A 20,320-nucleotide genomic window follows, 5' to 3' on the forward strand; every position below is an offset into this window, starting at 1 on the left:
CATTTTTTGACCCTTCGCCTTTAAGTCAGGTGGAACAGGACAACCAATTAAACATGTGTATCTCACGTAAGTCTCCCCCCCCCCCATAAAAGAAACAAACCTGCCAACCAACCATAAGTCTGCCTGGAGTCAGTGTAAGGGCCCATTCACACTTGAGCGATTTGCCGGCGATTTCAGGAAAACGCTCAAACACTAGCGCTTTTGAAAGCGCTAGTGTAATAAAACCCTATGGGCCCGTTCTTACTTGGGTGATTTGCGCTAATCGCTGCAAATCGCCCAAAATCGTGAAATGCAAACGCGTAGCCTGCACCATTTTCAGGCGATTTCCCGGCGACCACGTTTCAGTGCTATAGAAGCACTAAACGTGATCACGGAAAAATCGCTGCAGTGTTCAGTGATTTTTCCGCTGAAAAATCACTCATGCAATTTGCGCTTTCAGGTGTGAATGGGCCCTAAGGAAAGCTATGCTGCTGATTGAGGGACAGATAGATAGCAGTTCTGTATGATTGCTGTGTAGCTGTTTCCATAGGTTTTCTGCTCCTTGCAGTTCACCAGCTAGGGACCCCAATAGTCCTTTTGAGGACTGATCCTGCTGTTATTTTTTGTTGTTGCCGTTTGTGGTGTGGTGGTAGCTAGCTCATAGTATGCCACCTGTGCAGTATAGTGTAGTGCATGGCTGGGTCACTGTTACAGCGTGTCACTGTGCAAACAAAAAAGTGATTGAGTGGCCCCACTGTACTTTAAAAAATTTGTATCACCTGACATTGTCACTAGAGATGGCCCGAACCTCCGGTTTGAACTTCCGCAAAAGTTCGGTTCACGCAAACTTTCGCGAACCGCAATAGACTTCAATGGGGAGGCAAATTTGAAAACTAAAAACACTTATGCTGGCCAGAAAAGTGATGGAAAAGATGTTTCAAGGGGTCTAACATCTGAGTTTTTGCATGGATGAGTGGGATAGATGCCAAAGGTCCTGGGGAAAAATCTGGATTTGACGCAAAGCAGCGTTTTAAGGGCAGAAATCATATTGAATGCTAAATTGCAGGCCTAAAGTGCTTTAAAACATATTGGGCTTGATTCACAAAGCGGTGCTAACTGTTAGCACGCCTGTGAAAACCCCCTTAGCACGTCTAAACGAGCTTTTCACACGCAAAACTTTACGCGCGCAAAACTTTATGCGCCTAAAACTTTATGCGCGCACTGCACAGAGCGCAGGGCGCTCCGCGCGAAGTGCCCATTACAGCCTATGAGACTTAGCGTGCGCATAGGACTTTGCGCGCGCAAAACCTTATACCATATTGAATGCTAAATTGCAGGCCTAAAGTGCTTTAAAACATATTGGGCTTGATTCACAAAGCGGTGCTAACTGTTAGCACGCCTGTGAAAACCCCCTTAGCACGTCTAAACGAGCTTTTCACACGCAAAACTTTACGCGCGCAAAACTTTATGCGCCTAAAACTTTATGCGCGCACTGCACAGAGCGCAGGGCGCTCCGCGCGAAGTGCCCATTACAGCCTATGAGACTTAGCGCGCGCATAGGACTTTGCGCGCGCAAAACCTTGCGCGCGATACTTAGCGCGCAATCTGATTGAGAAAACCGGTGCTAACCTACTTAGCACCCTGGTTAGTGCGCCTAAAGACTTTAGACGTGCTAAGTAGGTTAGCACCGCATAGTGAATCAAGCCCATTGCATGTGTATACATCAATCAGGGAGTGTAATTAGTGTACTGCTTCACACTGACACACCAAACTCATTGTGTAGCGCACCGCAAACAGCTGTTTGTGTAGTGATGGCCGTGCTGGATTGGTGTGTACCATGGCGAGAGTGCAGGCCGTGGCGGTTTTCAAGCCCATATGGTGCCGGGGTGTGGTAGCTCAATGATAGAACAACAGTGACTTTCCAGCTGATCAAATTTGGTCTGTCCACAATGAAGCAACGACCTTATTATCTTGGGTGTGCCACCCCCGCGAGACACTCATATAGCCGGCGGTCACTGCATTGTGAACGCAAGCCCCTTAAACACGGCAAGGTAATGATCTCGATGGGGAATTGGCACATGTACATGCCTTTTGTTTGGTTGTTGCAGCTGCAGTGCAGACTGAAAATTTAGGCAGGCATGTACACCCACCAGAAAAATGATTATAGCGGCCGCTGCTAGCAGCGGCCTTAGAAATTCAGGAATCCCCCTGGAGTCCCGGACCCTGTTGGTGGTGGTGGAGAAGGCAGTCAACCGGCCGGCGGGCAGAGATGCTGTGTGGGGAGCGACTTAGTCTTAGGGCAGACAGTCACACGGCGTGCAGGCAGAGATGCTGTGTGTGGCGACTGACTGAGTCTTCGGGCAGACCTGAACGTGCTTTGCAGACCAGGCATCCGTGGCCAGATGGACCCTTGACCCAACGCTGTGTGCCAGAGATGTCACCACTTACCTTTCAACATCACGGTACAGTTTAGGTATCGTTTTTTTTTAAAGAAAAAACTACGGTGTGTGGCTTTGCTTTTATGTGCTGCTTTTCCTCAGGTGGTCATACCATTGCAGTTTGTGCTTTGTAATCATGTGCCTTCGTAAGGTAGTTTTCCCTATGCGGGTCTTGGTCTTTCCATGGCTCAATTTTCGGTGGCAGAGAGTACAGATGGCATTGCTCTCATCTGAGGCAGACACACACAAAAATGTCCACACCACTGAGCCCTGGGGTGATGGCACTTTGGTGGTGACGGCCGACTGAGTGTTAAGTGGGGTGCCAGAATCAGAGCAGGAGGAGAAAGATATGTCACACTTCCGTGCGGAAGCTGAGAAAGATGAGGTGTTCTGTGTTAAATAATCAACTACGTCCTGACAATATTGGGTGTTGATGGTACGTGCCTTCTACTGAACACTGTACTTTGGTCGAGGGCCGTACGAAAACATGACAGCGCGACCTCAAACAGACCTGCCAGGTGGCCTGTCTCTGCCTTTTGTTTTGTCCATATTGGGGGGGATGAAGTGAAAGGTATGCACTGACTTGACTAATACAATGTGCAGTCACACAGGTGCAGTTAATAAGTATGTGTATGAGTGGTATATCACACTGCGTGCACTCACATAGGTAGGTGGGTGCACTGAACACAACAGGTAGGTATATGCAGTGATGGGTATTACAAATGTGCACCTGTCACACACACGTACCGTGAACAGGTACAGTGACTGATGGTATTGAATATCACACTGCGTGCACTCACGTAGGTAGGTGGGTGCACTGAAGTGAACAACAGGTGCAGTGATGGGTATTACAATGTGCACCTGTCACACACAGACAGGTACCATACAGGCACAGTGTGTGCGCTCACAAAGGTAGGTGGGTGCACTGTGAACAACAGGTAGGTATATGCAGTGATGGGTATTACAATGTGCACCTGTCACACACACAGGTAGATCACAAGAACAAGATTAGCTCTCAAAAAAACTGTTGAGGGGTGCTTTTTTTAGCAATAAGAATCTGCAAGGAGCAAGCTAACAAGCCTACAAGAGCCCAACTAAGCTTTCCCTATAGGTCTCTGCACAGCAGCTCTCCCTTCTCTAATTACTGCAGGCAAACGAGTGAGTGAAAAGCCTGACGCTGCCTGCCTGTTATAAGGTGGGTGGGGCTCCAGGAGGGAGTGTAGCCTGATTGGCTACAATGTTCCTGCTGACTGTGATGTAGAGGGTCAAAGTTGACCCTAATGATGCACTATGGGGGCGAATCGAACTTCCGGAAAAGTTTGCGGTTCTCTGCGAACGCGAACCATGGAAGTTCGCCGGCGAACCATTCGGGCCATCTCTAATTGTCACACAAAGTGTTTAACAACACTGTCTTTGTAGCGCAAACTGCAGATTAAGTGACCGCAGTGTACCTTAAAAATGTTGTGTCACCTAACCAAACATACTATCACACTAAGTGTTTCACCTCACTGTCCAGTTTGTACAATAGTTTTAGGCCTTCACTCCGCAAGCAGAGATTTTTTGTGTTTACCCAATAAAAAAAAGCCTCTGCGTAAAATACGTATTTTGGAGTGAAAATGTTACCATTGATTCCCCTCTGCCATGCCACTGCCCAGATTCTTGGGCAATTTGACACTTTTTAAAATTAAATTGTGGTTGCAAATACGCCCTGACGTTTTTTAAAGTTACTGTTTTTAAAGTTCGCCTGCCATTAAAGTGGACATAAACTCAGAAATCCTCCTCTGCTCTAAAAGATACAGAACAACATAATAACCTTTTAAACGAAAAAAACGTTTTTTTTTTGTTACAGCTGATACAAATCCTAAAATAAATTTGCACAGTTTCTACTTGATTCATGGAAGCAGACATAGGGCTCTATTCTCAAAGACTTCCCGCATGCGGTAAAGTACATGCGGGAAGTTTCCGACCAAAATACCGTCAAGTTGAAATTCTCAAAATGTTCCGCATGTTTTTTCCGCATGCGGTAAAAGTGCGGGATTCATGCGGAAAAATTTCCGCAAAAGTCGGTATTTTCCGCAGTAAAAAATCAATTCTCAAAAATTTTCAGGCGCATCATTTCATCGCTATTTACCGATTTTTTATCACCTACAAATAGTAGGTGATATATTCCGCATCCCATTGACTTTAAAGAAAACCTGAACTGAAAATGAAAAGTCAAAATAAGCATACACAAGTCATACTTACATTCCATGTAGTCTACTCCTCAGTGTCTTTCTCCTGTCCCGCGTCCTGTTTGTTCACTGTGATCAAGGGAATTATCTGTCCTCCATTTTGAAAATGGCCATTACCGATAACAGCTTTCTGGTCAGCACACAGTTAAACTGTAACATCGCCCACTTGAGCCATAGGGAAACATGGACATTACCTGGTACATCAGTTTTCCTTTCAGCTATAACTGACAGCAACTGATGTTTTACTGACAGAAACTGATGTTTTACTGACAGCAACTGATATATTTCAGATCTGACAAAATATTGTCAGAACTGGAAGGGATTATTGTCAGAAGAAAATGGTGAGCTTCTGAGAGGAACTGATGGAAAGGTAACTATGTAATGTTCATTTGAAGTTACCTCGTGTTTATTTTAAATATTTTTACTCAGTACAGGTTCTCTTTAAAGGAATACTTAAGTCAAACTGAAAAAATGACTTTTACTCACCTGGGGCATCCCTCAGCCCCCTGAAGCTGGATGGTGCCCTCGCAGCCCCGCTCCGACCAGCCTGTCCCCGCCGGCGGCTACTTCCGGGTTCGGCGATAGCCGCCGACAGGCTAGGAACGCGGCTGATTTTCCGCGTTCCCTGCCGCTATTATCACCCTCTATGCTGCTATAACATATATATATACTCTATAGCAGCATAGAGGGTGATATAGCGGCTGGGAACGCGGAAAATCAGCCACGTTCCCAGCCTGTCGGCGGCTGTCGCCGAACCCGGAAGTAGCCGCCGGCGGGGACAGTACGGTCGGAGCGGGGCTGCGAGGGCACCATCCAGCTTCAAGGGGCCGAGGGATGCCCCAGGTGAGTAAAAGTCATTTTTTCAGTTTGACTTAAAGGGATACTGTAGGGGGTCGGGGGAAAATGAGTTGAACTTACCCGGGGCTTCTAATGGTCCCCCGCAGAAGTCCTGTGCCCACGCAGCCGCTCACCGATGCACCGGCCCCGCCTCTGGTTCACCTCTGGAATTTCAGACTTTAAAGTCTGAAAACCACTGCACCTGGGTTGCCGTGTCCTCGCTCCCGCTGATGTCACCAGGAGCGTTCTGCGCAGCCGCAGACCATACTGGGCCTGCACAGTACGCTCCTGGTGACATCAGCAGGAGCGAGGACACGGCAACGCAGGCGCAGTAGTTTTCAGACTTTAAAGTCTGAAATTCCAGAAGTGAACCCGGAGGCGGGGCCAGAGCATCGGTGAGCGGCTGCGAGGGCACAGGTTGTCTGCTGGGGACCATTAGAATCCCCGGGTAAGTTCAACTAATTTTCCCCCAACCCCCTTACAGTATCCCTTTAAGCATTCCTTTAATGAAGTGTGGAGGCTTAACCACTTGAGGACCGCCCCCAGCCGATGGGCGGCGGCAAAGTCCGGGCCTAAACGACCGCAATACGCCCATCGGCGGGGGCGGCTGCGGGAGTGGCTATGCGGCGATCGCGTCATTCGTGACGCGATCAGCCGCCGGGGACTCGCCCCGCCCACCGCTCGTAGTAACCCGCCGGCCGTTCGGAAGCGCCGGCGGGTTACTAGCACCCGGATCGCTGCTGCACGTATGTATAATAGGCTTTGTAATGTATACAAAGCCTATTATACTGGCTGCCTCCTGCCCTGGTGGTCCCAGTGTCCGAGGGACCACCAGGGCAGGCTGCAGCCACCCTAGTCTGCACCCAAGCACACTGATTTCCCCCCCCCTGCCCCCTAATCGCCCACAGCACCCCTCAGACCCCCCCCTGCCCACCCCCCAGACCACTGTTTGCACCCAATCACCCCCCTAATCACCCATCAATCACTCCCTGTCACTATCTGTCAACGCTATTTTTTTTTATCCCCCCCACTGCCCACTGCCCCCTCCTGATCACCCCCCCACCCCTCAGATTCTCCCCAGACCCCCCCCGCAGACCCCCCCCCCCCCCCCGTGTACTGTATGCATCTATCCCCCCTGCTCACCTGTCAATCACCTGTCAATCACCCGTCAATCACCCGTCAATCACCCCCTGTCACTGCTACCCATCAATCAGCCCCTAACCTGCCCCTTGCGGGCAATCTGATCACCCACCCACACCAATAGATCGCCCGCAGATCCGACATCAGATCACCTCCCAAGTGCAGTGTTTACATCTCTTCTCTCCTCTAAACACCCACTAATTACCCATCAATCACCCCCTATCACCACCTGTCACTGTTACCCATCAGATTAGACCCTAATCTGCCCCTTGCGGGCACCCAATCACCCGCCCACACGCTCAGATTGCCCTCAGACCCCCCCTTATCAATTCGCCAGTGCAATATTTACATCTGTTATTCCCTGTAATAACCCACTGATCACCTGTCAATCACCTATCAATCACCCCCTGTCACTGCCACCCAATCACCCGCCCACACCTCAGAACGTCCTCAGACCCCAGCCCTGATCACCTCGCTAGTGCATTGCTTGCATCTATTTCCCCCCTCTAATCACACCTTGAGACACCCATCAATCACCTCCTGTCACCCCCTAGCACACCTACCCATCAGATCAGGCCCTAATTTGCCCTGTGTGGGCTCCTGATCACTCGGCCAAACCCTCAGATCCCCCTCAGACCCCCTTCCGATCACCTCCCCAGTGCATTGATTGCATCTATTTTCCCCTCTAACCGCCCCCTGAGACACCCATCAATCACCTCCTGTCACCCCCCTAGCACTCCTATCCATCAGATCAGGCCCAAAACATCCTGTCATCTAAGAGGCCACCCTGCTTATGACGGTTCCACAAAATTTGCCCCCTCATAGACCACCTGTCATCAAAATTTGCAGATGCTTATACCCCTGAACAGTCATTTTGAGAAATTTGGTTTCCAGACTACTCACAGTTTTGGGCCCGTAAAATGCCAGGGCAGAATAGGAACCCCACAAGTGACCCCATTTTAGAAAGAAGACACCCCAAGGTATTCTGTTAGGTGTATGATCAGTTCATAGAAGATTTTATTTTTTGTCAAAAGTTAGCGGAAATTGGATTTTTATTGTTTTTTTCACAAAGTGTCATTTTTCACTAACTCGTGACATAAAATCTTCTATGAACTCACCATACCCCTAACGGAATACCTTGGGGTGTCTTCTTTCTAAAATGGGGTCACTTGTGGGGTTCCTATACTGCCCTGGCATTTTAGGGGCCCTAAACCGTGAGGAGTAGTCTAGAAAACAAATGCCTCAAAATGACCTGTGAATAGGACGTTGGGCCCCTTAGCGCACCTAGGCTGCAAAAAAGTGTCACACATGTGGTATCACCATACTCAGGAGAAGTAGTATAATGTGTTTTGTGGTGTATTTTTACACATACCCATGCTGGGTGGGAGAAATCTCTCTGTAAATGGACAATTGTGTGTAAAAAAAAGCAAACAATTGTCATTTACAGAGATATTTCTCCCACCCAGCATGGGTATGTGTAAAAATACACCCCAAAACACATAATACTACTTCTCCTGAGTACGGCGGTACCACATGTGTGGCACTTTTTTGCACCCTAAGTGCGCTAAGAGGCCCAAAGTCCAATGAGTACCTTTAGGATTTCACAGGTCATTTTGCGACATTTGGTTTCAAGACTACTCCTCACGGTTTAGGGCCCCTAAAATGCCAGGGCAGTATAGGAACCCCACAAATGACCCCATTTTAGAAAGAAGACACCCCAAGGTATTCCGTTAAGAGTATGGTGAGTTCATAGAAGATTTTATTTTTTGTCACAAGTTAGCGGAAAATGACACTTTGTGAAAAAAAACAATTAAAATCAATTTCCGCTAACTTGTGACAAAAAAAAAAAATCTTCTATGAACTCACCATCCTCCTAACGGAATACCTTGGGGTGTATTCTTTCTAAAATGGGGTAATTTGTGGGGTTCCTATACTGTCCTGGCATTTTAGGGGCCCTAAACCGTGAGGAGTAGTCTTGAAACGAAATTTCTCAAAATGACCTGTGAAATCCTAAAGGTACTCATTGAACTTTGGGCCCCTTAGCGCAGTTAGGGTGCAAAAAAGTGCCACACATGTGGTATCGCCGTACTCAGGAGAAGTAGTATAATGTGTTTTGGGGTGTATTTTTCCACATACCCATGCTGAGTGGGAGAAATATCTCTATAAATAGACAATTGTGTGTAAAAAAAATAAAACAATTGTCATTTACGGAGATATTTCTCCCACCCAGCATGGGTATGTGTAAAAATACACCCCAAAACACATTATACTACTTCTCCTGAGTACGGCAATACCACATGTGTGGCACTTTTTTGCAGCCTAACTGCGCTAAGGGGCCAAAAGTCCAATGAGCATCTTTAGGCTTTACAGGGGTGCTTACAATTAGGCACCCCCCAAAATGCCAGGACAGTGAACACACCCCACAAATGACCCCATTTTGGAAAGTAGACACTTCAAGGTGTTCAGAGAGGAGCATAGTGAGTCCGTGGCAGATTTCATTTTTTTTTTGTCGCAAGTTAGAAGAAATGGAAACTTTTTTTTTTCTTTTTTTTGTCAGAAAGTGTCATTTTCCGCTAACTTGTGACAAAAAATAAAATCTTCTATGAACTCACCATGCCTCTCACTGAATACTTTGGGATGTCTTCTTTCCAAAATGGGGTCATTTGGGGGGTATTTGTACTATCCTGGAATTTTAGCCCCTCATGAAACCTGACAGGTGCGCAGAAAAGTCAGAGATGCTTGAAAATGGGAAAATTCACTTTTGGCACCATAGTTTGTAAACGCTATAACTTTTACCCAATCCAATAAATATACACTGAATGTTTTTTTTTTTTTTATCAAAGACATGTAGCAGAATAACTTTCGCGCTCAAATGTATAGGAAATTTTACTTTATTTGAAAAATGTCAGCACAGCAAGTTAAAAAAGTCTTTTTTTTGCCAAAATTCATGTCTTTTTTGATGAATATAATAAAAACTAAAACTCGCAGCAGCAATCAAATAGCAGCAAAAGAAAGCTGTATTAGTGACAAGAAAAGGAGGTAAAATTCCTTTAGGTGGTAGGTTGTATGACCGAGCAATAAACCGTGAAAGCTGCAGTGGTCTGAATGGAGAAAAAGGCTCTGGGTCTTAAAGAGAACCCGAGGTGTGTTTAAAGAATGTTATCTGCATACAGAGGCTGGATCTGCCTATACAGCCCAGCCTCTGTTGCTATCCCAAACCCCACTAAGGTCCCCCTGCACTCTGCAATCCCTCATAAATCACAGCCGTGCTGTGAGGCTGTATTTACATCTGTAGTGTCAGTCTCAGCTGCTCCCCCGCCTCCTGCATAGCTCCGGTCCCTGCCCCCATCCCTTCCCTCCAATCAGCAGGGAGGGAAGGGATGCAGGCGGGGACTGGAGTTCTGCAGGAGGCAGGGAGAGCAGCAGACTGACACTATAGAGATAAACACAGCCAGCTCTGACAAGCTGTTTGTCAGCAGCGTGGCTGTGATTTATAAGGGATTGCAGAGTGCAGGGGGACCTTAGGGGGGTTTGGGATAGCAACAGAGGCTGGGCTGTATAGGCAGATCCAGCCGCTGTATGCAGATAATATTCTTCAAACCCACCTCGGGTTCTCTTTAAGGGGCGAAAAGACTGTGGTCCTCAAGTGGTTAAGGGCTGTGCTTGGTGGACTTTAATTTTCGTTTTTTAAACACTTTTTTATGCGACCTTTTTATCGCATGATTCCCGCATGAATAATGGCTGTTTCCGCATATTTTTTCCCGCATGCGGAAAACATGTGGAAAATATTAGTGAATGTGGAAAAAATGCGGAGTTTACCGCTGGCGGAAATATAGCGGTAAAATTTTGCGGAAAATTTGGCTCTTTGTGAATAGAGCCCATATTGTTTATAGCCTGTGCTTTCAAATGGGCTTATCTGTCATAGGCAGTCATGTGACACAGGGGAGGATCAAATTACAATATGTGATTAGACACAAATGAGGGGGAATTAGACAGGCTAAACTATCTAAATACATACAGGGCGCATTTCTCTGTTTTCCTTCTGTCCTGTGCAAGAGTTCAGGTCCAATGGGGTTTGCCGCAAACGTCCGGTTCGCAAACTTATACGGAAAAGTTTAAAAACGTTAATTTGCGATGCTCGTCCATCACTACTACACAGTCTTTTAATCAATATTAAAGAAAGAAAAGGAAGACAATAGTACTGCACTCTATATAGCACATGGGTATGTATACATTTTTTCCCTGGATTTAGCTACACCTCCAGTATTTTCTGAGACTTCTTCTGTTAGAATCATAGCTTATAGCTTATGCAGTTTTTACATATTTTTCCCCAGCTTTTCTTCTTACTTCTGACTCTCCACAGCTGGATGGACGGAAAAATAAGCTCTGGAGACCCCACACACCCCTATCTGATGACAATACACACGAGCTGAGCGTACGGAAATATCATTGTGTACCTTTAAGAGAAGGAGGGAGAGAGAAGAGAGCTGAATGAAAAGCACTAGTGAATTCTTGCATAAATTATGCCTGGTGGCTGTGTGACGTCACGGGACTGTGTGGCACGGGGAGGGAGGAGAGGGCAGCGAGTGGGCGGGGCGTCCTATGTGTGTGTGTGGAGAGTGAGTGACTGAGTGAGTTCGTGGCCCGCGGGAACGCGCTCGGTCCTCGCGGAGGACTCGTGCACGCGGCTGGTGCCCGGAGAGAGTGAGAGGATCCCGAGCTGAGTGTCCGGCGGAGCCGCGGGTTCGCCTCCTCCGTGCGGACGCGCTCGTGCACTTGTCGGATTAAAACTTGAGCTGAAATTACACCACAAAGGAAGAGAAGAGACGAGAGAGAGACGGGAGAGCCGGCCGGCCGGGGAGAGTGTGGGAAAAGCAGAAAGTGCAGGTCTTCCCCCTCCTCCCTCCTCGCAGCCTGGACAGGAGGACAGGGGGGGAGAGAGGCTGATGAGAGCACAGTGCCCCGTCCGCTGAGGAGACAATAGGGCAGTGTGTGACGCCCGAGCTGCACTCCGCCGCCGGGGTAAGTTGGGTGCCGGGGGGGAGGGGGGACTGCTGTGTGCTCGGGGGACTTTCTGCTCTATCCGGGGACTTGTGAGAGTGGCTGGGGGAAGGGGGGAGCCGGGCACAGCATGGCCGGAGCACAATGCCAGGACGGGGACAACTTACTTTCCGCAGGCTGCTGCTGGATATAGGGGGATCTCGGGACGGGATGGTGTGTGCGGGGATTAGTGGGGAGAGATGGAGAGTCACTGGCCGGAGGAGGAGGGGAGGGGGATCTGCTGCTGCTGTCCTGATCACATCTCACCGGATCCCATCGTGACATCTCATTATACTCTCACCGGTGCTCTCCGGCTGCTCAGCGATCAACTTGTGCAAAGTGTTGGTGCGATACCATCGGCAGCGTGTATTCTTCCCTTGTCAGTACCCCCCTCCTCGTGCCCTCTGTGGCTGTGCCCCCCTCTCGTGTCAGTGCCCCCTACCTTGTAGATGTGCCCCCTCCCCTGCCCTCCTGTGTCAGTATCCCCCCTGCCCTCCTATCCTGTAGCTGTGCCCCCTCTCCTGTGTCAGTGCCCCCCCCCCCCCTCCTCCCTTCGTGCACAGTCCGTGTACTCCGCAGCCTTAGATGGTCAGTGCACACACTTTGCAGGCATGTTGTGTGTGTGTGTGTGCAGCGCTCAGACAGGGACTGTAGTGAGGGTCAGCCACCACCAGTCAATTGGGGGGGGGGGGGGAGGGGGGCAGATGGGAAAACACGAGGTGCCAGAAAAGTGCAGAGATTTCCAGGGAGACATCGGAGGAGTCCCTCTGGGACTGGCCTCCCTCGCCTGTGACTTCTGCTGCTGGATGGAGCTGCTATCATGGAGATTAGAAGAATGACCCCAGGCAAACTCCCTGTTGTTTCCAGCCATACAGCCCCTCCTGTGTACAATCTGAGCCTGGCTGCTGGGTGGTCTAAGCTCTCCCCCAGGTCTGGTCCCCCCCCTGCACTATGATCTGGGGAGCCACAGAGGAGAGGATGTCCATGTTTGTGTTGCCTTGATATGGCTGCTGTGTGTGCACACGCCCCCCATCACCTCTTCATCTGGGATGTTGTAATAAAGCCATAATAGGGAGCTGATAAGAGGTGGGTGTGGGTCATTGTCCTGGTGGGATGATGATGATGGGAGACATGGCCTCCTGTTTATTCCCCTGCTGCTGGTATGTGCCAGAGCTAGGTCCTGCTGGTGGAGCAGGGGGTGGATGGGGAGGGAAGAGGAGGCTGATGGTTGAGGCACATGGAGAAGGCGCTGCAGGCTACCAGCAGCCATCATTGCAATGTATTCATCTCCTCCTGATGGCCTTTCACAGGAGGGTACCCTTGGGTAGGAGGGGAGGGGGCAGCAGGAGAGAGGATGGGAGAGGCACTCTCCACAAAAACACATGGAAAAAAAAGACCTCGAAGCATCCCTCATAAAAAATGAGTCAAATCCAGATTTCGCTTAAGCACTTCTCAGTCCTCATGGCTGCTTTTTTGTTTAAAGTATTTTCTTTCACATAACAAACAATAGACAAAGGACACAAAGTAGCAGTTGAGGAGGAGTTTCCTTTTGAATGGGAGAGATCACCGACCCACACCATGATCTGTCTGTTCCTCCCAGGATCTAACTTTACAATGCCCAAACTATGAGTGGAGCTTCCATATAGCTCTGTTTTGGGGGGTTGCTACTGGTTGTTTCCACCATGATAAACTTCTTGCTGTGTTTTTTTGTTGTGTTTCTGTGCGATATTGATTTCTCCCAATGAATCCACTTTCATAAACATGAAAACAGGAAGATGTTCCCTACAAGTCCCCAGCAGCCATACATGTGGATGACAGGAAGCCATTGTCCCTGTGAATTTCTGCTGTCCTAACCCATCAAGTGGCTCTTGCAACCTCCCTTGCTATTATGTTATTTTCCTATAAAGAATATCTTCAGTGTTTTGTTTTTTTCCCTCCCTTGTTATGTTAAAGTTCCAGTCCCACATGTAGTGTGCAGATCGTGGTGTGCTTTTGTTTTTGTCCGGCTGTTGCACAACAGAAGCTCTCCAGTCTAACCTAAAATGGCAGCTTTAATTTTAACTAGGACCTATTCATTGACACTGATAACGCCACAAGGGCAGGATAAAGCTGCATGCTTTGTTATATAGGAGATGGCCTCTAAATATAGATATTGTGCCTCCATTTCTCAAATTAAAACTGTTTATTTCCTTTCTACCCCCTGCAGTTGATTTTAATTTTACTTTGAAACTTCGTTAAACTTTGGTCAGTTACATGTTGGAAGTATAATATGTCCTTAGTCTAGATTTGAGCATTTCAAAGATGGTACTGTACTTGGTATTTATGTGGACTGTGATGTAATAAGGATTTGGTCACACTTGGGTTGCATAGTCCCAAATGTCAAATTTTAAATTGTGGCAGTTTTATTTATATCAATTTCTAGTTGCTATAAGAAAAATCAAGGTTTGTTCATTTTATAGTCCTGTCAGAGGACATCTATAACTTTCCCAAGCAAAACCATTTTATTAGGGAAATATGTCTTGCAAATGGCTTTTGGGGTGCACTAATTCTATTGAATATATGATTTCAAATAGGTTGAATAACTTTGTAAGTGTATTTTTTTTTTAATCTAAAAAAAACAAACAAATGGACACTTTTTCTAAATCATATATTTTATTCCTGAAAGGGATAGTGACCTGAGTTAGATTAGAGATAATTTCACTGTGTTGACAATTCTTAAAAGTATTTTTTATTACTGAAATAGTTTTATTTTCTGTGAGCTAAGTTGTGTTTTCTAGTCTGTGATATAGATTGATTATTGTATTAAAAAAATCAAACTTGGGTTGTTTAGAATTTTATTTTAAGGTTACAGTTTTGATTTTTGTCTGTTTGCAGGCAGATTCGATGCTGATTAGATGTGACCTGATTTGAGCAACAGTTTGACTTTGCCCTGAATTGGCGAGCTGTTAGTGTTGTATTGAAGGAGAACTGTAGAGAGAGGTGTATGGAGGCTGCCATATTTATTTCCATTTAAGTAATACTAGTTACATGGCTGTCCCGCTGATCCTCTGCCTCCAATACTTTCAGCCATAGCCCCTGAACAAGCATGCAGCAGAGCAGGTGTTTCTGACTATTTTGACAGATATGACAAGATTAGCTGCATGCTTGTTTCTGGTGTTATTCCAGCACTACTGCAGCCAAATAGATCAGCAGGACAGCCAGGCAACTGGTATTGTTTAAAAGGAAATAAATATGGCAGCCTATCTATCATCAGTTCTCCTTTAATGTAAGACTTGGGCTGCATGGCATCTCTATCATGTTTTGGATGCTGCATCAGGCTTGTGACTTCCATCCAAGATGACATGATGTCATAAACCTGCGCTGACCTGCAAAGGTGCTTGGGTAAATTTCATACTAATGGGGAACTCTCAATGGTTCAGTTTAAAGTGATATTTTGATCATATGTGGAATTAGAACCGAGATTCACAGGTTTCTTATGTTTATTTTGGGAGGGGGGTGTCCATTGGCGAGAACATTATTTTAATGACCCTGGCTGCATTCCCACCTATCTTAAGAGTACTTAAAATTCACACCCCTCCTGTTGCATTCATCACAGTGTAAATGTAAGATAAATACAAGGATAATGCCCCCCCCATCTAATGCAAATGACAGGTGCTCACATCTGGCAACTAAAGCAACTGGGATGTCTATGAGCAATAGTTTTGAGTGGACCGTCCCTTTAAGTATTTGCAGTATGGCAGGTATAAAATGTGAAATGGCCCTTCAGATTGTCTAAACTTGCGGCTTGCAGCATTTATGACAAACTCTCCTATAAAGTGTGAGTTTGGTTCACAAACTGGCTTGCGTATTGCTCAGAAGATAACATGTTAGCTGGTGGGCTTTTTCCGTCTTTTATTTCGCTGTGAATTTCAGTAGCGTTTGTCAGATTAAGGCTACTTGCTTTGTTTGGTAACTCTTGTTGTGGCTCCATCCTGCTGAAACAGTGACAGAGAATGCATCTAGGTTTAGCAATCCAGGATGCCTTTTCAAATTTAACCAGTCATCTTTCATTGCCAATCCTGGAATGTGAACACCCCCACCTTCCCCAATTAGGTATCTGGTTAGTGTTAGCTGTACCGTCTGCCTATGGGGTAGAGGCTGCACACAGCAACAGGGTGAAATATCTTTTTGTGCAGCAAACAGTTAAGCTGCTTTGTCTTGCGACAATTAACTGTAACCAGAGAAGCTGAGGAAAAGGCAGTGCTGGAACCAGAGCTTGTCTGTGGGGTGCTGGTGAAACTGTAGAGACTGTTTTCCTGTGCAGTCCATGTATAATTCACTATTTGGAACTTTGGTGTGATACTTGCTCTGTTGGGCTGTATCACTCTTCAAGCGAGATGACTATTTCCTGCCTTTCAGGTTCTGTCTAGAGTCATGAATAACAGAAAAGGCAGCGCAGTTCATTTCTTCATCTCTTCTTCTTAGTCACACCTACTTGTAGAACTGGCTCCGTTCGTGGAATAGACTTTTAATTTTTAGTATTGTTTCAGAAGTTCTACCACTATTCATCGACCAGTGTAAACATGCCGAGGCAGAATCTGAAGACCGTTCTTTAAAACTTTGTGGCTGAGTGCAGTTCACCATTTAACACTGAATTGGATAGATTACAAAGTAATTGCGGTTGTTGAACCATCTAGTGCCCGATACAAAGATTTATGTGGAGTTTGCACAGCCTTTCATATGATCAGTGTCTTTCTGGTGTCTTTTTCTGGCTTGGGAAGTATTTAGTCAAGTGGATTCCTGCAGATGCTTGTTGTTAGTCCAATGTTTTCTACATTTACAGATGTGCAGAAAAGGTTTTCTCCTGCTGTTCCAGGGATTGATATTTACATAAGCCCTTTAAAGTAAAGCAGAAGTGAGAGGAATGTGAATATGATTATTGACTTCCTTTTCTTAGATGCTGCTTGTCTGGCTGTTGTGACGATCCTCTGCCTCGGCAAGCTTCTATATTACAGAACACCTGATCTGTAATACTTGACCCGGTTCATACGCCACTGGCTGGACACACGCAGAAAGTGCTGCTCCCACAAGATCAGCAAGGTAGCCAGGCTGCCCGGCAATGCCTGAAAGTCGATAGAGATGGCATCCTCACTTCCCTTCCCTGCCGGTTTACTTTAAAACTATAAATAAACACATTGCTGCAACTCAAAGTCTGTAGCCTTTTACTTTGTCTTTACCAGTATCCACAGAAAAATAAAAACCTTGATTGGAAGAACTAAAGAAAAGGACTTGGAGGATCTGTAACATTAAAAAAATCCCGCGTACTCGCTGCAGGAGGGTGAAGCCAGCGCAGGTGCAGTAGTGGCTCTTGGCTCGGAAGTGGGCGGAAATAGCCGATCCGAATAGATCGACTTTTTCCGCCTGCTTCCAAGTCGAGAGCCGCAACAGCGCCTGTGCTGCAGCCAGGAAGGTAAATATTGCACAGCCTGACAAATTCAGCTGTGCATTCGGTGGGCTGCAGCGAGACCTCCGTGGGATGGAGGCGGACGGGAAGTCTCGATAGGATCCAGAGGCTTCTGCCTACCAAGGAGAGTACACCCCAGGGGATTTTTTTTTTTTTAGTATTACAGATTTAAACAGGACATTTACTGAATATAACTTGAATATTAATATTTTTACAATATTCATTTATACATTGTCACTTGTCTTAACTGAATAGTCTAGGCTAAACATCACTTGAAGAGCATATGCATATGGGAAGTTTTTTCTGATGCTGAAACCAAGATAATACACGTAAAATTTGGCATCATGAATAATGTATTACAGTCTATTATGTTATAGCAGTGCATCTTTAAAAGTAACCAGTGATCCATGCAGCTAATCTGCCATCTTCAAGACTTCACCATAAACTCCAGACTCCCGTCTGTTGAAACAGTGCTTCAGTTTCCCATACACAGTGAATGAACATCCAACAACAAGACTGTGTTCCCACTTGAGCAGAGAACGGATTTTGTCCATTTTCAGGCCATCGCTGAAAGGACTACTGTAGGGGGGGGTCGAGGGAAAAAAAAGAGTTGAACTTACCCAGGGCTTCTAATGGTCCCCCACAGACCTCCTGTGCCCTCGCAGCCACTCACCGATGCTCCAGTCCCTGCCTGCGGTTCACTTCTTTCATTTCCGACATTTTAAATTCTGAAAACCACTGCGCCTGCACGGCAGCGTCCTCGCTCCTGCTGACGTCAACAGGATTGTACTGTGCAGGCGCAGACTGTACTGGGCCTGCGCAATACACTTCTGGTGACATCAGCGGGAGCGAGGGCTTGGACGTGCAGGCGCAGTGGGTTTTTTCCAACTTTAAAGTTAAAAATTCTAGAAGGGTACCGGAGCATCGGTGAGTTGCTGCGCAGGCGCATGATGTCTGCGGGGGACCATTAGATGCCCTGGGTAAGTTCAACTCTTCCCCCCCCCCCCCTACAGTACTCCTTTAATGGGCAGTGAACTGCTTCTATTTTATAAATAGGATCCGTTGCAATAAGCAGACCACACTTCCGTGCAGTGCGCGATAATCCCGGGAAAGCGCCGTGCAGTGCGCGATAATCCCGGGAAGGTGCATGTGATTTCCCCCCCCCCCCCCCCATATACACTGTCGGGGAAGTGCATCCGCCCCGGGCTACAGCTGGACTATCGGAGCGGACGCCAAGCTATCCACTCCCACTGGCCGCATGTAATCCAGCAGCAGGTTGGAACAGAACCTAATGCTGGGGATACACGGTACGTTTTTGTACCGTGTATCGACCAGCTGATCCGGCCAGCTGATAATCAGCTGGCCCGATCAAGCCGCTCGAACCCCCCCCCCCCCCCCCCCCCCCGCCTGCTTGATTCCCGCCTGCGGACAATGGCAGGGAATTGAGCGCTGATAAGAAACCGGGGGTGAGCGGTAATGGATCCACGCACGGACGAGCGGGGTCGACCCGTGTATCCCCAGCATAAGTCCTAGTGTTCAGTTCATAGTGAAATAATCTTATCAAATGTATGATCATTACACTAGTTATATAGAATATATCTGTCCTACCCTCACTCTATCAGGTATTCTCTCGAGTTACTGAATAGCTATACGCTTACAATGAACAGGTATACAAAATGCTCTCCCAGATTCCCAGTATCCTCTTCTTCCTAATCGGCACCCGCAGATGCCAGGGCCCATGTGCAATTCACTTTCACCTGAGTTTTCTCCTAGGAGATAATTTTTAATCTTCTGTTTGAAATAACTTTTCAGCACTTTGCAATTGAAAAAATACCAAAAGTAGATGGAAAAGTACTGTCAACATGATTGTGTATTTTCTTTCTTCCTGGTGGCTTAAAAAGCATTTTGACAAGATATAAAAATATTAACTTGGAGAAAAAGTAAATTGCATATGGGTCCATGTGCTGTTTGATTTGAAAGGTTAAAACTTTGTTTGCATCCATTTCCACCACTTCCTCCAGCTGCTAGATGGCACTGTTGAGTAGAAAGAGAGTTGGTCTATCATGGCAGTCTGGGGGGCATTTTTCCTAACCATTCTTTGAGTACAGTTATCCTTTAAGGCAGGGGTAGGGAACCTATGGCTCGGGAGCCAGATGTGGCTCTTTCGATGGCTACATCTGGCTCACAGACAAATCAGTAGGGGTTAATTCACTAAGCTACACTGCTTAAGCAGTGCAGCTTAGTGTGGCAGTGCAAATAAAATGTTCAAAGTAGGCAGGCTACTGCTGTAGCATGCACAACTAACTCACTCGCGCTGCCCCAAAACAAACAGCTGCTCCATTTGTCCCACTTTGGACCCTGTTAGGTCCAGTGACTTTTTAGAACGAGATCCCTGCACTTTGATTGGCCCAATAGGCTGCCTGTTACTTGACAAGCAGCCTATTGGGCCAAAGTGTGGGGATCTCATCCTACAAAGTGAAACCCCCAAGTCAGCTAGCTAATTGTACAAGCTGTTAGCCGGTATTTCTCCTGTCTGGCTCTCAGGGAAATTGCAGATTTTGCTGAAACCCAAGAGAAGCTGAAGACGTGTCTGACACTTCCGCTGCCCGGCGGATCAACTGTATACACATCACCATGACAACATGGCCCTCTGCTGTGCATGCGCACTTTCCCAGTATAAAACCTATTGTATGGCTCTCACAAAATTAAATTTTAAAATATGTGGCATTTATGGCTCTCTCAGCCAAAAAGGTTCCTGACCCCTGCTTTAAAGGCAAAGTGTCACAATTCCAGTCCAATTTTCTAGACCTTTGAATCATCACCTTGTGCAAAAACAAAGATGTTCCTAATAGAACATAGAGTACAAATGGTTCATAATGATAAAGCTCTGCCCTCCCCAAAAAATTTTGCTGCACCAGGATCCTAAGATCCATGACATGTTCAGTCATTAATCACCTATAGGTTAGTGGTCAGACGGTCATAAGTTTCATAAGGTGTCGTCAGATGACCACCCATCGTCCATGGGTACCTCTAGTTGAACTGTTCCAGCAAATTGTGTTGATACCATGGAGAAGGGAGAAGGGTAAACAATCAGTGGTGGGTGACATTTCCATAGACACAGAGCACACTTGACATACGGGAAAACCACACTGCTCCCTCAGGCATACAGTCCTAAGCTATGTGCTTTAGTTTTTTGCTGCCTCAAGCAATTG

The 20,320-nt window shown here is 46.8% G+C and overlaps 1 protein-coding gene and 1 long non-coding RNA gene across 3 annotated transcripts in view; one reads left to right on the forward strand and one right to left on the reverse strand.

Annotated features, from left to right (window-relative positions):
* The window catches only part of LOC137518943 (uncharacterized), a 30,101-nt gene extending 18,038 nt beyond the window's left edge, over nucleotides 1-12,063 (reverse strand). The window contains exon 1 of one of the 2 annotated variants that reach the window (XR_011020933.1): nucleotides 11,967-12,063. This is a non-coding gene — a long non-coding RNA (uncharacterized lncRNA). Of the gene's footprint in view, nucleotides 1-11,932 lie in introns of both variants that reach the window. The other variant, XR_011020932.1, reaches the window with a different exon arrangement.
* The window catches only part of CHD7 (chromodomain helicase DNA binding protein 7), a 257,707-nt gene continuing 248,621 nt past the window's right edge, over nucleotides 11,235-20,320 (forward strand). Inside the window, exon 1 of the mRNA XM_068237430.1 lies at nucleotides 11,235-11,647. The gene's annotated coding sequence lies outside the window, so the exon portion shown is untranslated. The remainder of the gene's footprint in view (nucleotides 11,648-20,320) is intronic.

This window comes from Hyperolius riggenbachi, chromosome 5 (assembly GCF_040937935.1).
Source record: "Hyperolius riggenbachi isolate aHypRig1 chromosome 5, aHypRig1.pri, whole genome shotgun sequence".
Taxonomy (NCBI): Eukaryota; Metazoa; Chordata; class Amphibia; order Anura; family Hyperoliidae; genus Hyperolius; species Hyperolius riggenbachi.